The sequence below is a fragment of the Schistocerca piceifrons genome, chromosome 2, assembly GCF_021461385.2.
Source record: "Schistocerca piceifrons isolate TAMUIC-IGC-003096 chromosome 2, iqSchPice1.1, whole genome shotgun sequence".
NCBI classification, from domain to species: domain Eukaryota; kingdom Metazoa; phylum Arthropoda; class Insecta; order Orthoptera; family Acrididae; genus Schistocerca; species Schistocerca piceifrons.
Genome location: NC_060139.1, coordinates 517,314,454 through 517,332,021, shown reverse-complemented (window position 1 = coordinate 517,332,021; position 17,568 = coordinate 517,314,454).

Below are 17,568 nucleotides of genomic sequence, written 5' to 3'. Positions count from 1 at the left end.
ATAACAATATTAAACACGAAAAACACTAATGCACTCTGGTGGCCTATTACCTGTCGCAGAGAATCATTTGCATAACCGCTAGTGGTGTGTGTGAGTGCGAAGCTACACTCACATCCCACTATATCTTCCAGATGCCTCAATTCTCTTATAGGGCGTGGATCTGGGTGACTTCCTAGTCTGTTCAGGATTGATTTTGTACTGAGCTGGTCATTAACAAGAATTGCCAGTGAGCAAAGGCCATGCAGAGAGTGCCTATTATATCTTTTTACGAGAAGCACTGTGAAACAAACTCAGAGAATAAGCGGTCTTAATTATTAAAAGTAACGTCTTATGACACTGTTGTCTGAAAGAGAGCAGTAACAAATATTTCCTTTCTCCATGCGACAAGGGTGCTTAAAATATCTGTTCAATGTAAATATCAGTGCTGAATGTGTTTGGAGTTCTAGTTTACGATTGTTTTGTCAATAACGATAAGGGCGAAATCGAGCTTGATATCCATGTTCGAATGAGACACCTGAAAGGTTTGCAATTTAACCCAGGTCACTGATGCAAACCCTGGTGATGGGGAACAATACGAAACCACTCCTCGTCGCATTGTCTGTCAAAAACTGCTGGTGAAAAATTCTCTCACCTCCAGGATTTGAAAGGACTACCTGCTAGTCGAGCGCCACCGCAAAATCGTAGGTTAGCAGCTTTGGCTACAAACGGAATAGGGTTCCTATTATTCACTCTGTGTAACTTGTACCTTGATTGTATGCAGGGAAGTGCCCTGTTATCAATCCAAGTTTCGCAATATTAGGTTACATTCCATTACTGGATTTCCCCCCTGCTTTCACTAAACGAAATTTTCACGCCTATCAATAACTCGTGTACCAAGAAATGTGAAATACCACCCTGGCCCGAATTACACAGTAAACTGTCAAATACACTGACGGAAAAAAATGCAACACCAAAAAAATGGTTAATGTGGGGTAACGAAATTTCGTGAATACGTTTGTACAGTGGCTATTTAAGTGATTAGCATTGCTGGTTAATGTAAGCACGAGATAAGGCATTGCAAACGTGAAATGCTGGGAAATTAAAAACCGGTGTATTGACTAGAACGTTGAATGCAAGCATGGCAATGACTAGACGTCAATTTGTGGCATGGAGTTCCATGCCTGTTGCACTTGGCCGGTCAATACAAGGAAGATCAATGCTGGTTTTGGATGACAGTCCGCAACTCGTGGTCGTGCGGTAGCGTTCTCGCTTCCCGCGCCTGGGCTCCCGGTTCGATTCCCGGCGGGGTCAGGGATTTTCTCTGCCTCGTGATGACTGGCTGTTGTGTGATGTTCTTAGATTAGTTAGGTTTAAGTAGTCCTAAGTTCTAGGGGACTGATGACCATAGATGTTAAGTCCCATAGTGCTCAGAGCCATTTGAACCATTTGTGGATGACATTGTAGTGTGATGACGTACCATTTGTGCTCGATTGGAGACAGATCTGCTGATGGAGTAGGCCAAGGAAATATGTCGAAACTCTGTGAAACATGTTGTGTTACAACAGCGGTATGTGGGCGAGTGTTATCCTGATGGGAAGCCGGCCGGTGTGGCCGAGCGGTTCTAGGCGCTTCAGTCTGGAACCGCGAGACCGCTACGGCCGCAGGTTCGAATCCTGCCACGGGCATGGGTGTGTGTGATGTCCTTAGGTTAGTTAGGTTTAAGTAGTTCTAAGTTCTAGGGGACTGATGACCTCAGATGTTAAGTCCCATAGTGCTCAGAGCCATTTGATTTGAACCTGATGGAAAACACCCCTGCAATACTGTTCATGAGTAGCAGCACAATAGGTCGAGTCACCAGATTGACGATTTTCAGTCAGGGTGAGTGGATAAACCACGAGAGTGCTCCAGCTGTCGAACGAAATCGCACCCTAGACTATAACCCCACGTGTAGGTCCAGGGAGTCTAGCATGCAGTCAGGTTGTTTGGAGGGCCTCAACTGGTTTCCTTGTAACAAACACACGGCCATCACGGACACCGAAGCAGAAGTGACTTTCATCAGAAAACACGACCTCCACCCTGCCCTCGAACGAGCTCCCCCTTGACGTCACTGAAGTCGCACAAGGCGGTGGTTTGGGGTCTGTGGAACGCACGCTACAGGGCGTCTGGCTCGAAACTGTCCTTGAAGTAACCGATTTGTAACAGTTCGTTGCGTCGCTATGGTGCCAACTCCTGCTCAGATTGTTGATGCATATGCAGTACGATACACCGGAGCCATACGCCGACCACGAGGGTCTTCCCTCACGATAGTGCCACGTGGCTGTCCGGAGCCCGGTCTTCTACCGACCTTAAATTCCCGTGACCACCGCTGCCGGCAGTCATGTACTGTGGCTACATTCCTGCCAAGCCCCTCTGCAGTATCGCAGAAGTAACATTCAGTTTCTCGTAGCCCTTTTACACGGCCTCGTTCAAACTGAGATGTTTATAATGCCTTAAAGGCATTCTTGACTTACACCAACTCACCAGGTCTAATCTCAAAGGTAACTGACGCTCATGAACGTTACAGTGTGCATTTAAAGCAAATCTAATGTCCATCCTCATAGTGGTGCTGCTGGGGCCACTCTTTTGCGACTGGCGCGAAATTTGAATAGACAACATCTCCCAGGTATAGAAACGCGCCTGCCAACTTTCGATTATGGCGCACAACTCCTTACTGTTGTGATTTTTTTTCCCGTCAGTTTAATACTGCAAGGAAGAATCTTTGCGATTTAACATTTGGTGCCCAACCAGGTCGTTAGAGGGTGAGCACCGTCTTGGACAGGACAATGTGGGAAAGCGAATCGGTCAAGACGTTTTCATGGGAACCATCTCGCCAATAGGCACGGCCACCATCGTTGGGATACTGGGCTTGTTTCGTGAAGGAACAGAATTCCAATCCTTACATGACTATTCTGTTTACATAAATAAAATCAAGAAAATTTCACACTTGCTCGATGGAATATAAGTTGGGGAAAAACCAAGGCGGTCTATTTGCAACATGAGACCTGTGACATTCCAACGATCTTGGTAGACAATGCTGGACGTAACTTCATATGGTGATAGTGGTAACACGTAATGCACCCAGGACCATTGCAACGTTCCCTTAGAAAAATTTATGAATGACTGTACTGATAAACCTCTTACATTATTTGCTTTTCAAACAGCTGAGCAAAACTGAACGTACTCAGACATTACTCTCTTTACTTATTCTGATCAACACTAAACTGACACACAGTATTTTTAGCGGTACGCAATCTGACTTTTCATAATCCCTACAAAAGAATGGGCCTGACTAACAATAACCTATACCTTTCATGAATCACTTACCTCACAAAAATCTTCGTTACTCAAACTACTGCAAAACAGCGAGCGCCAATACTGCCAGCTAAATAAAAGATTCTAACTAGTGAAGTCACTAACTACTGATAGGCATAGTAAGCAAATGAAAGATTTTGATAAAAAACAAACAATGTGTTCAAAAGTCATAATATACAAGGTATCACAAAAAGGCACGGCTAAACTTCCAGGAAACATTCCTCACACACAAAGAAAGAAAATATGTTATGTGGACATGTGTCCGGAAACACTTGCTTTCCATGTTAGAGCTCATTTTATTACTTCTCTTCAAATCATATTAATCATGGAATGGAAACACACAGCAACAGAACGTACCAGCAGGACTTCAAACACTTTGTTACAGGAAATGTTCAAAATGTCCTCCGTTAGCGAGGATACATGCATCCACCCTCCGTCGCATGGAATCCCTGATGCGCTGATGCAGCCCTGGAGTATGGCATATTGTATCACAGCCGTCCACAATACGAGCACGAAGAGTCTCTACATTTGGTACCGGGGTTGCGTAGACAAGAGCTTTCAAATGCCCCCATAAATGAAAGTCAAGAGGGTTGAGGTCAGGAGAGCGTGGAGGCCATGGAATTAGTCCGCCTCTACCAATCCATTGGTCACCGAATCTGTTGTTGAGAAGCGTACGAACACTTCGACTGAAATGTGCAGGAGCATGAACCACATGATGTGTCGTTCTTGTAAAGCACATGTTCTAGCAGCGCAGGTAGAGTATCCCGTATGAAATCATAACGTGCTCCATTGAGCGTAGGTGGAAGAACATGGGGCCCAATCAAGACATCATCAACAATGCCTGCCCAAACGTTCACAGAAAATCTGTGTTGATGACGTGATTGCACAACTGCGTGCGGATTCTCGTCAGCGTAGGTGGGAGAAACTAAAATGAGCTCTAACATGGAAGTTAAGCGTCTCCAGACACATGTCCACGTAACATCTTTTCTTTATTTGTGTGTGAGGAATGTTTCCTGAAAGTTTGGCTGTACCGTTTTGTAACACCCTGTATATATCAGTTCATGACATCCAGTCTTACAAATTTACTGTCTCTGATGGACACACGTCCAGATCATCCGCTCTCAAAACTCTGCCATCTCTCTCCCCACATCCACCACTGCTGGCGGCTCACCTCCAACTGCGCAACGCCTTGCGCTGTTAACAGCCAACTGCCCAACACTACAATAGCAAATTCCAACAATGCAAACCAGCCACAGACTGCACACAGCACAGTCAATGATTTTCATATAGAGCGCTACATGGCGTTACCAACATAAAAACCTAAACAGCCTACTTACACCATGACTAAATGTGTTTGTTTTCGTGGTGTAGGTGTTACGGCGTGGGGAGACATAATGTTTCAATGGCTAGCAGACATCCAAATCTTTGAATATTTATCACTCGCAGGTCAACGCACTCTACTCCTTCCCAATGCGAGTCTTTTCCGGGGGTGGACTCAGTACTGACTTTTTTTTATGAATGACAGTGCGCGATCGCATCTAACTACGCAGGCGGGGGAGCCCTTGGGGCGAGAGGATATTTGGCGAATGAACTGGCCTGCCCATTCCTCCGACTTAAGCCGCATCGAGTAGGTATGGGACATGTTGGGGAGACATACTGCAACAGTTCCGTATGCACCGACGACCATCCTGCAGTTGTCAAACGTGCTGTGGAGAATTGGAACGCCCTACCACAAGAACGCATTGCCAACCCTGTGGCCAGTTGCAGAGCATGCATTGCCGTCCGTGTTGGTCACGCTCTCTATTAAGAACCTAGTCTCGCCTTTTGTAATATCCATGGGGCCATCATGAATCACGCTGACTTCAATGTAATTGTTGTCTGTGGATAATAAAGTCATTTCTGTTCGTCTCTCTGCGTATGTCTTTCAATTACCATCTGTAAAATACAGTCGCAGCTCTTTCTGAGTTTGGTCCAAGTTTCATAAAGCTATTATACTTGGCAGTGACACATCACGTGAACGTTACTTTCATCCTTAAGTTTTGCCCACCAGTGCACAGCCACAGTAATTATTATGAAGCGAAGTATTATTACGAAGCGCATGGTGAAGAGCACTTCCAACCGTACCACGTACTGGGGAGACTTTCCGATCTATTCGCATAAGGAGCGGGGAAGCATAATTTCTTAAACGCCTAGTCTATTTGCAACATGAGACCTGTGCCATTCCAACGATCTTGGTAGATAATGCTGGACGTACCTTCATATGGTGATAGTGGTAACACGTAATGCACCCAGGACCATTGAAACATCTGCAAAAAAATTTGGATTAGTCACAAGTTTTTGCTGAGCCCACCGACAAAATGTTACCCTATTGCGGAAGTCATTTCCATGAAGATCCTGGTGTAAATGAACATGGTAAGGATGAAATTTATGACGTTTAAGAATACGCTGTGCACTTGATTACGACACACCAAATTCACGTTCAATTTGACGTGTGCTGATTTGAGGATTCACAGCTATGGTAGCGAGCACAGCAACTTCAGCACGTTCATCTGTGCGTGTTCTAGGGCGATGTCGAGGTCTTGGATTTAAGCTTCCCGTTTCACGTAGACGAGATGTGAGACGACCAAACATCCGGCGCGAAGGCGATGGCTTGTCAGGGAATCGTCTTCTGTACAGTCGTTCTGCCTGAACAGCATTTCGTCCACCTACAACAGGGTACAGTACAGGTATGTAGAGTAGGGTAAGAAACAGACATATTAACTTAATAATCATAATGTTCGCTAACAGTACTATCAACAAACAAGCAATCTCATAACGTATTTACCGTCAACGTACATTCTCCAGAGATCAGCAGCATTTCTACCATATCTTCATGTGTGTACATTATACTGTACAGTATAAGTTCCACAACACAACGTTTATTCACAATGTGTACTACCTCCGTGCCGTCACTAGATTACTCTGATGCACGATTACACTGGCAAGCGGTGTACTGCACGCCAAAGCAACAACAAATGGGAAGCTCGGAGGGTGGTGGAGTACAGGAGTTTGCATGGGTCGCAAATCATAAACAAGGCGAAGTGTTAACGGTGGCAGTGGTGGGAACTACGTTGGACACTTGACTAGGAAGAGCCAGGCCCTGCGCGACAGGCACAATGGGTCATATAACGCATTAGATAAACCTTATTTTGGGTGTGCAGGATAAATAAGACAACCTGACGGGTGTACACCGATTGGTACTGGTTCATATTGTGTACGTAGATACGTAAAACGTGCAAGAGGGAAACCATTATGTGCTTATGAGAGTTGATGGCAGCAGACCGTATTATTCGTTTCGGACCTCTTGATAAGTACGGAGGTGTGATTACACATGTCAATCACATCGCGATTACGGGCAGCATGGGGTTCACGCCTGAGCCTCAGGACGTGAGCTAACAGCGCATGTCGGGTGTTTCAAGCGTCAACTTCGCGTCTCAATATCTCGGGATGTGATGGGAATATTGCGATGCAATCAACGCCATTGTGTATGTGATTTGTCATGCTATGGATTGCTGAAGAAAAAATATAGGAGATCCATTTAAAAAAACATAAGTTTGTGTTAAAAAACACATATGTTTTCGTTTTAGAATGTTTCCAAATATGTGCATTCATGGGCCCCAGCCCTAAATTCATACCGGTGAAAGTCGTTTTCCAATAGCTGTTATTGTTCCAGAGATATTTTGGGTGGACAAGATAGCTGGGACACCCTGTATATTCCATCGTAGACTGCATTTTCCTAGTACCGTATCAATGAATCGAAGTCTGCCATCTTCTTTCCATACAGCTGAGATTATGTGAACATTCCGTTTGGTTAAATGTAACTCCATTTTGGGTTCAGGAGCGTGGAACAGTGGCTGGTCGATGAACTGTAATAATGCAGTAGCAGTTAATGATAATTAATTGAAACCCTTAGCTGCCGACAGGTGTTGTTGATATACCTCGATGCGGACAGCTGCAAATGTGTGCCCCGAGCGGGACTCGAACCCGGGGTCTCCTGCTTACATGGCAGACACTCTATCCATCCAAGTCACCGACGACACAAATTAATAGCGCGACTGCAGGGACTTTCACGCTTCCCGTGAGACCCGCATTCCCAACTGTCCACAATCTGCATACGGAATTCTCGTAATAGATATTTGCCCATCCACTCATTACTCGCGCACACTAAGATGACGATTCCCGTCGGGGTATATCAACAACACCTGCCGGCAGCTGAGGGTTTGAATTAATTATCATTTATTCTAGAGAAGTTGCACGGTCATCAATGGTATCTGTTCTTTCCAAAACAGTTACTGTCTTCATATGCAGTACCAAATAGTATTGTTTTATTAGGCAACCCGTGACGACGTTCCAATCACGTCATCTACAGGTCTGTCGCTTGAATGACACCAAATTCCATTCGTGGAGATATAAGACAGGTATCAATATTCGTATCTGATTCCATAGACATCCGAACTTCATGGGTATGTGTGCTATGTTTACACATGTGACAGCGGCTGTTAGAAAAACAGTCAAAGACGACAACACAAGATGTCCCATTCCCTACAAACTGTCACAGTATGATCTGGCTCATTCCAAATATACTTGTAATTTTATCGTTAGCGACCATTACCAAAGCATTTGCCGTTAATGTTAGTGTATACTCACACAGGCAGTACAGGTTACATGTCAAGGGCGACCTGTTTGCGTTGTTGCCTTAGTAACTGGTGTCTAGAAAACAAATTAACGATAGCAGCACACAAAGTAGTTTATACGTTACTGAAAGAAACATTATGAAGATCAGAGAAACATCAAAATCACAACAATGGCCAGTCTGTGACGAGAATACGGGTAAATAGGTACTTCACTACAAATATCAAGGAAAATCAGAACTTTTTGCACACGTAGAAATCCTTTGTCAGAGAGGCATGAGGATCCTGAATGAAAGAGCGTTCAGCTGCTTCTAAGTTTAATAAGAAAGTATCAGAACGCAACCTTCGTCACTGTTGTGAGCTAATGGTCGAGCGCAAGGCTCTTCGACGAGCACCGAAGTGTACTATTGCGCCTGACAGGAGCGTCTAGAACAGTAGTCATCAAACCTTTTTGCTCAGGAACCACTGATATCAACCTTTTGAGCCGGCACCTTGGGCCACATATGTACCAATCTTGTCACTGATTGGTAACCTACGTAAATTAATATCTTATGAGCCTCCAACGGACTATCTGCAGAGAGGGCGAGATAACTTAGATGCCAGCCCCTTAGTACCGATCGTTAAAATTCGCGCACCATTCGGAAGACTTCGTGTCGACTGTTCTCTGATTCATGTAGGTATCACCCTCAGTGGCCCTAATGTGGTGACACTGACCAAGTGTTGCTGTGCTGTCCGTGTGAGCAGACGATAACTGTACTGAATTTAAATGCCTTATGAAATATGAGATACTATCCCAAATGTTTACTAAATGTTTTGAATGTCATTTTTCTTCTAGTTATTGTACTGTACTATAACAGCCTTAATTTAATTTCATATTCATTACTACAAATATAAACCGTATTAGGAGATGATCGTCTATATAATGCGCATTCACAAATCCATGTTACTTCCATGTCATAATTTTTAATCATGGTAGCTACTTGGTACAATTGCACATGCCTATGAGTTGTCAGTACTGGAAGAGAAACGACAAAACATTCGCTCTTTCCCACCCTTTAACTCCGCAGGAGCTGTGCTACTTACCTCTGTACCCGGAACTAAGCGGCCAACTTTACTCAGTTCACGGCCGAATGAACCAACGTCAATTAAAGTTTGGCCCATCTTAAAATATTATTGTCTCAGTAAGCATTTTTGTTTGTTACTGGAACTAGCCTCTAAAGAAGTTCTTAACATTAGTTGGTGTTTATGCATTCGGCTGTTAGTTGCGAGATACGTATTATTATAAAATACGGTTGCGAACCGCGGGCTACAAGAATACTTGATTTGTGCTGTATGCGCCCCGCGCGCCACAGTTTGACGACCACTGATCTAAAAAGTGGGTGCTCTTCATTTTTACCCTTCTCCATAGGTTTCACTGGAGCGTTCTCCACTATATCGTTTTCCTTTTAGGACATACACCTTTCTGCGGGTGATCTATTTCGAGGGAGTGACTATGAACGCTGAGGTTTGCCATAATATATACACTGTGACTTGATTCCAGTGAGTCCATTTTTCATTACGGTTTCATTTTAGGTTTCTCTGTCCGAACAGGCCTCGTACCGACAGACCACCATGTCGTCCTCAGCCAGAGGTGTCACTAGATGCGGATACGGAGGGGCATGTGGTCAGCACACCGCTCTCCCATCCATTGTCGGCTTTCGTGACCGCAGGCGCTACTTCTCTATCAAGTGGCTCCTCAATTGGCCTCACAAGGGCTGAGCTCACCCTACTCGTCAACAGCGCTCTGCATACCCGAATGGTCACTTATTAAAGTGACAGTGCTTCACTTCTGTGATCTGGTGGGAACCGGTGGCATGACCGTTGGCTCATCTCAGGTTTTGGATTATTTATTTTTTATACGTGATTATTTTTCCACATATACACAGATTATCACTTGGAGATGCAGCTGTAAGTGTTATAAAACTGGTAGTGTCTAAGAATAAAAGGATTTTACTCCTGGAACGATTTTATTTCTCAAAATGATTTATCGTGGGTGTGGTTGCCCAGGCTATAAAGTCTTTTGTTCTCTAACAATACTTTCACGGTTAGAAATATGTAAAAGGATGCAATATCTAGTTTGTCTCTTCTCAGAAGTTACACCCTTAGAATCTGAATAGTGAATCACACAGTGACGCCCAACTCGATTCTTGTAGCACCTGCCACGAGTTGAATGAAATGTCTGTGACGCTTTCGTGCTTACAAAGCGAACCTGTCTGGTAAATGTCCGAACTGTGGAACAAGACTCAGGTATCCGCCGGGCAAGTGTTTAGTAAGGTATCTCCGCAGTGGATGAACTACTCTTCCCAAGGACTCTTCAAAACTGTAGTCTGATCAGGATCATGGTTCTTTTGCCCGAGCCACGACGCCGTGCTAAATACAAGCTAGCAGGCGTTTATGCTGGGCATTGGATAAGGCGTTCCTGCTGGCGGTGGAATTACCGTTTTCAGTTCAATGTACACTCCTGGAAATGGAAAAAAGAACACATAGGCACCGGTGTGTCAGACCCACCATACTTGCTCCGGACACTGCGAGAGGGCTGTACAAGCAATGATCACACGCACGGCACAGCGGACACACCAGGAACCGCGGTGTTGGCCGTCGAATGGCGCTAGCTGCGCAGCATTTGTGCACCGCCGCCGTCAGTGTCAGCCAGTTTGCCGTGGCATACGGAGCTCCATGGCAGTCTTTAACACTGGTAGCATGCCGCGACAGCGTGGACGTGAACCGTATGTGCAGTTGACGGACTTTGAGCGAGGGCGTATAGTGGGCATGCGGGAGGCCGGGTGGACGTACTGCCGAATTGCTCAACACGTGGGGCGTGAGGTCTCCACAGTACATCGATGTTGTCGCCAGTGGTCGGCGGAAGGTGTACGTGCCCGTCGACCTGGGACCGGACCGCAGCGACGCAGGGATGCACGCCAAGACCGTAGGATCCTAAGCAGTGCCGTAGGGGACCGCACCGCCACTTCCCAGCAAATTAGGGACACTGTTGCTCCTGGGGTATCGGCGAGGACCATTCGCAACCGTCTCCATGAAGCTAGGCTACGGTCCCGCACACCGTTAGGCCGTCTTCCGCTCACGCCCCAACATCGTGCAGCCCGCCTCCAGTGGTGTCGCGACAGGCGTGAATGGAGGGACGCATGGAGACGTGTCGTCTTCAGCGATGAGAGTCGCTTCTGCCTTGGTGCTAATGATGGTCGTATTCGTGTTTGGCGCCGTGCAGGTGAGCGCCACAATCAGGACTGCATACGACCGAGGCACACAGGGCCAACACCCGGCATCATGGTGTGGGGAGCGATCTCCTACACTGGCCGTACACCACTGGTGATCGTCGAGGGGACACTCAATAGTGCACGGTACATCCAAACCGTCATCGAACCCATCGTTCTACCATTCCTAGACCGGCAAGGGAACTTTCTGTTCCAACAGGACAATGCACGTCCGCATGTATCCCGTGCCACCCAACGTGCTCTAGAAGGTGTAAGTCAACTACCCTGGCCAGCAAGATCTCCGGATCTGTACCCCATTGAGCTTGTTTGGGACTGGATGAAGCGTCGTCTCACGCGGTCTGCACGTCCAGCACGAACGCTGGTCCAACTGAGGCGCCAGATGGAAATGGCATGGCAAGCCATTCCACAGGACTACATCCAGCATCTCTACGATCGTCTCCATGGGAGAATAGCAGCCTGCATTGCTGCGAAAGGTGGATATACACTGTACTAGTGCCGACATTGTGCATGCTCTGTTGCCTGTGTCTATGTGCCTGTGGTTCTGTCAGTGTGATTAAGTGATGTATCTGACCCCAGGAATGTGTCAGTAAAGTTTCCCCTTCCTGGGACAATGAATTCACGGTGTTCTTATTTCAATTTCCAGGAGTGTAGTATTATCAGCAAAAATAAATAAGTGAACTGAACAGTCTAGGGTTCTTCCAAAACGCGGACACTTGGGAACGACGTAAGGAACTCGGGTGGATTTGAACGTACATACATCGACAATAGTGTTGCATCACTCTGGTTTGTCCCGCAGATGGGTTACTATTGTGACTTTCCTGTACTGATAGTAATGTCACCCCTTACTAGTATGTACAGTTACCACGAGCGTTAGCTACTGGTATAACACCATTTCCTAATGGTTTGCAGCATTTTAGTTGAAAGTAAAACAACAACACGGACGCTTTAGAAACGTCAGTTGAACGCTAGAGTGGACTTCGATCACGCCACGAACGACAGTCTGGACCAATAATCAGGCCTGCATCAATATGTTATGTGCAAAAGACTTGTCAACCATTGACGTCGCTAATTGTCTGCACCTGTGTCAAAGTGATTTGGTCATTGAGGACTTACACCGCATTGGTCGTCCACGTCCCACAGGCACACAGAGTGATCGGTATCTACGACTTTTGAGTGAAAGGACCCATGGGCAGAGTGCTCAAGACCTGAATTTGGTCTTCGAAGAGGTTACAGGACGTCATGTATCGCATAAAACCGTAAGGAGACGATTGCACGATGCTAATCTCCGTTCCGGACGACCATGATGAGCACCAAATCATACACTACAACAGCATGGACTCCGTTAAGATGGGAAAGAAATCTTGCAGGATGAATGCTCCAGATGTTGTTCATGCACGAAACTTGGATCTGTTTGAAACCTGATAATCGCAGACAACTTGTTTGGAGACACATCGAACGCCTCCAACACAGTGTCTTACATGTGCAATAATGGTGGAGTGATGTTCTGGGATGGCATTACGTGAGGTCACTCTACACCGCTCGTGCTTGTTGAGCGCATAATCACTGCTCTGTGGTATAGGGATGAGACTGTGCTACCAATAGTGGGAACGTGTCACCAACATTTCGGTGACAATTTTATCCCCACGAATGATGATAATTCGCATGCTCATCGTGCTTTTCTCGCAAATACGTTCCCTCAACATGCCACGCTCTGCAGAATGGCATGGCCTGCCTGTTCCCTAGACATGAGCATGTGTGGAATAGACTGAACTGTTTTTGGGCGTCTACAATGACCACTTACTTTGTGAGACTTTCGCAGAATTACCATTGACTACTGGGACAATCTGGACCAAGGCTGGCTTGCCAATCACAGCGATGGTATGCCACGCCTATCATCTGATTAACGGCCACTAAAGGCCTTCACCCGATCAAGAGAACATTTTACAATGTGTTGACATCGCTGAGGTGTGCTGTGAACCCCCCCCCCCCCCCACCCTCCCCGTCCTCCAAATTGGAAGTAGACGATTATTTCGTCACACACTTTTTTTTGTTTGGTGATTGAAACACACTACAGATGAACATATACGTAGGCTTTCGTTAATGTGTGTATTTGGGCTACAATCTAGCGAGCCCAAGGGAACCTGGACTCCACATTGGGCAGATCTAACCAATTACGTTCTGCATTCTTCTACTAGCTACAGTTCGACGCGGTGCTAACTTTGTGGATACCGACATTGGACGCAATGGAGAAGTGTGACTCGACCGAGATGGCACCACCTCCGTGATGGTTCCCGTGGGCACTGGCTGCAAGCGCAAGCTTTGGTCCAGTGGCCCAACTGCAGTAGGTATCAGCAAGTGCCTATCACCTGGTTATCGGGCACTAGAAGTATGTAAATACTAACTTCTGCGAAGACCGAATCTGCTTCATAACTGATGTTGACCCACAAGCCGAAAGTGCTTATCTGTGTTCTTTAAATGTATTGTTATTTGTAGGAACAAAGTCCTGAAGAAACGTGGAGAACAAACACTGATGCCTGTCGCCTAAGTCAGCTGCAAACAATCAGGTAGGCCGTTACAGGGGTCGCACTGCTATTGAATAGCGCGTATGACGTCATCAGAAATACTGTTCTACCGCGAAAGTTTAAGACCAACCTCATGAACTATTTGTTATTAAGCGCAAACACATTATTAAGCATCACTTAAATCTAAAATTATAAGACATAAACACTTGTACGTTATAATAATAGCCAAATTCAGAGATTCAATGCAAAGAGTTAAAACATTTTACTCCATTCATAAATACTCACTGTAGCTCAGGAAGATGACAATGCAAACAACTGAAGATTTCTCTTTGTGGCAAGCGTTTTTATGCTTTCTGTTTTTGCTTTTGTGTTCAAGTGCCTTATTCTAATGAAGGCTCTTGTCCTTAAGCAGAGAGAAACCGCTTTGTGATGCATTTCAGGAAACTCTAAGGATATTGTAGAAATTAAGTTTTGTGCCGCTCCGTGACACTGACTTACATCTAACCTATGAAAACAAAATTTCACTTGAAACTCCTTTATTTTTTTGAAGAGTCATTTGAACGAGAGGTGAACCCACATCTGGAGATTATGGAGATCCAGTATTACCGGTGATGTAACTAGAATCCAGAGGAAGTTTCTGAGACTGGACCCAACGAACTGTGGATGTGCTTGCATTTAAATGCTATGTACCTCTCAAGATATTTGAGAGCATCCTGGAAGTCATTTGTGATTCCTGGTTACTGCAACAGATCTAGTTCTTGTTCGCTGAAATTTGTGCATTCCAGTTCAACTGTCATATTTCTAGTAATGTTAATACACAATTCGCTTGTGATGAACTTGATGAAGTACTGTTCAGTTTCTTCTGTTGGAGAAACATGTGACGGCACTTAACTAGTACTCTCCATAATGGATTTACTTGCCAACTGTTGTGTACATAGTTCCGCGTAGTCAGCGCGTACACAACTTTCCCAATAGAGCGCGCCCCGCTAAGCACAACAGCGCAGGCGCAGCGCTCGTCCGTCTTCGCACTACGAGATGGCGCTTTCTTAGAGACAGACCAAATTCTGCTTCCGCCGATCCGCGAATTAATATGTAACGCAGCCAATGAGATTGCTGCTAACGTAGGACCTTTCCTCCTCACGGATCACACTTGCGCGGTGATACCTGAATGCTCGAGGTATTATAACGAGTGTACAGACCTCTGATTAGTCAGTCTGCATTAGTCTGCATCAGTCTGTAGCCAAGTTTCAGTCTACGCCTAATAAGATTATCATATTCCTGTACATAGCCATGAAGAGAAATGTATGGACACTTTGTCAGGTATCAGAGATATGTGAGAATAAGATTAATGTACCAAGACCAAAGGAACTTCAGATTGTCAATTGTAAATAGCATCCAGAATCAAGTTAAGTAAGGTTTATGATTGTTATTATTTTAATAAATGTGTATGAAAATTAATCAAGTTCTGTTTAAAGTTGGTCACCGTCAATCTGCTACTCTAAGCGTTCAAATGGCATTTCTATCGTCTGACCTAACGGCAGAAGATAAACACGCCACGATAAGACCACGAGACATATTGCTGACACTCGCCTACTTCGCTAGAGCGACAAGTCAAATAATCTGATGGTGTGTGTACCGAAGGTCTTACAGTACGCAAACCACACCAACAAGGGGATATCTTCTGTATTTACAGCCATTATTAGAAGCCACATTCTATTTTTCACTTCTAAAGGTGTTGGGCTGTTGTAAAATGTACAAGAAGCTGTGTGCTATTCGTACATTCTGTCGAGCCCATCCTTTTACTTCTGCGTGAGCCTCCGTAATGTGATGTGGTACGCTCAGGTCCGTGCTCCGTGTTCCTAATTTGTTTCCAGAAAGCTTCTTGTTGAGGACTGATATTCGGCAGAATTTCTCCATCCTCAGAATCTCAGAAGCTCATTTTTAAGTCCAGTACGTAATCTTTGGGACGGAAATGATCCGAATAAATCCTTGTGTTATTCACATTAACAGGGCCAGCTGTATCACAGCGTGACATTCATTTGCGCTGTTGTTCTCTATCTTTCGGAAATCGATGATAAACGAAATCCATAGTTTTATACGAAGCATTTTTACATTTATCAATAGCACAATTATTTCTTATTTTCTTCACAGTACTATAAAACGGCCAGCAACAAGCATAGCTAACAAGCTACTGGATTTTATTTATTTTAGAAGAGGAATTTGGGAATTTGCTTGCATAAAGAAGGTGCATCATATTTCACGTGTAGTGTGTGCTCGCCTGTCGCTTCCCATATTGCTAATGACGCTACGCCGTTTCGCCAGCAATCTGCGTGGGAAGCTAGTGTGGTTCAAATGGCTCTGAGCACTATGGGACTTAACATCTAAGGTCATCAGTCCCCTAGAACTTAGAACTACTTTAACCTAACTAACCTAGGACATCACACACATCCATACCCGAGGCAGGATTCGAACCGGCGACCGTAGCGGTCGCGCTGTTCCAGACTGAAGCGTCTAGAACCGCTCGGCCACACCGGCCGGCTAGGTAGTGTGGCATGCCCCGCCTGTCGATATTCTTATGAAATGGAGGAAATAGTCCGTAGAGAGAAGAATTTCGTTTGAAAAAATGAAAACCTTAAATATGAGTGACTGGGCGTTAGTATGAATTTCTCTCTAATAAGAATTCAGTCCCCTTAGCAGCATGACACGTCGGAAGATAAGGACTTGTTAATGGAGTTTAACACTAACAAGTAAAAGTAAGAAAGGTGAGTTCATGTTCAGCCTGAAGGACTTACTTTGTTTGTCATAGATCTCTTGCCTTATACTTTGCGAATGCCCCGAAACCTAATTAAAACCTTTTTTAGTTTTGTAAATATCGGTTGAAAGCAGCCTGCTTAAAATAGTCTGTCCAAGATCAGGGCTACGTCGAGGAAGTAACATAAATCTCATGCTCCTCAGCGGCTACGTTGTATTATCTTATTTCGTAATAAGAATCTCTTGTTTAGTTATAACGAGGTCGGAAAATGAATAGGTTCTACTAATGAGCATCTCCTGGCGTGAAGTTGCATGTCTCCTTTGTGCTGCACTGCAAAAGGTACTAGTGTTGTTGCGAAGCCGTACAAATGAAATAATGACGAACAGTATGCCACTGTAAGAGTCCTTCACGTAACGATGAAGTACAGCCCGGACTATGCTCTAGAAATCTGAAGATGGTCTGTTTAATGTCTTTCTCTGTATCCAGTTCTTATGTTCCTAGATACTGTGAGAAGTACACGTACCTTCTGCTTCACTTGCCTTTTTCCTCAAACCTGAATTTTACCTTGCATACTCTGTGCCACCATGTTGGCTTACCATACGGCTCCGCTTCATATGATGCTGCTTTAATCAAATAAAGAAATGATTTCATTGAGACTTTAGTTGCCAAACTTAAGCCATCACACTGATATACGAGTTGGGTAAGTGCCGTCGTTAAAAAAATAAAAAAATCATTAAAAATCGCATCACCAGAAAATAATTAATGTAGAGTAATGGAATTTCTGGAATAAATTTACGGCGTAACATATTCAAGTGGTGGCCGGGCCTATATAGTAAGCTGGAGCCAATAGAAACCCGGCGTAGGAATCCGTGGTTAACATTGCAAGATCACAGGTTAATGTAAGCGCGAGATAAGCCATTGCAAATGTAAAATACTGGTGCGTTAATAACATGTGTAACCGCTAGAATGTTGCATGCAAGCATGCAAAGGTTCATGCATTATGTTGTTCAGGTGCTGAATGTAAA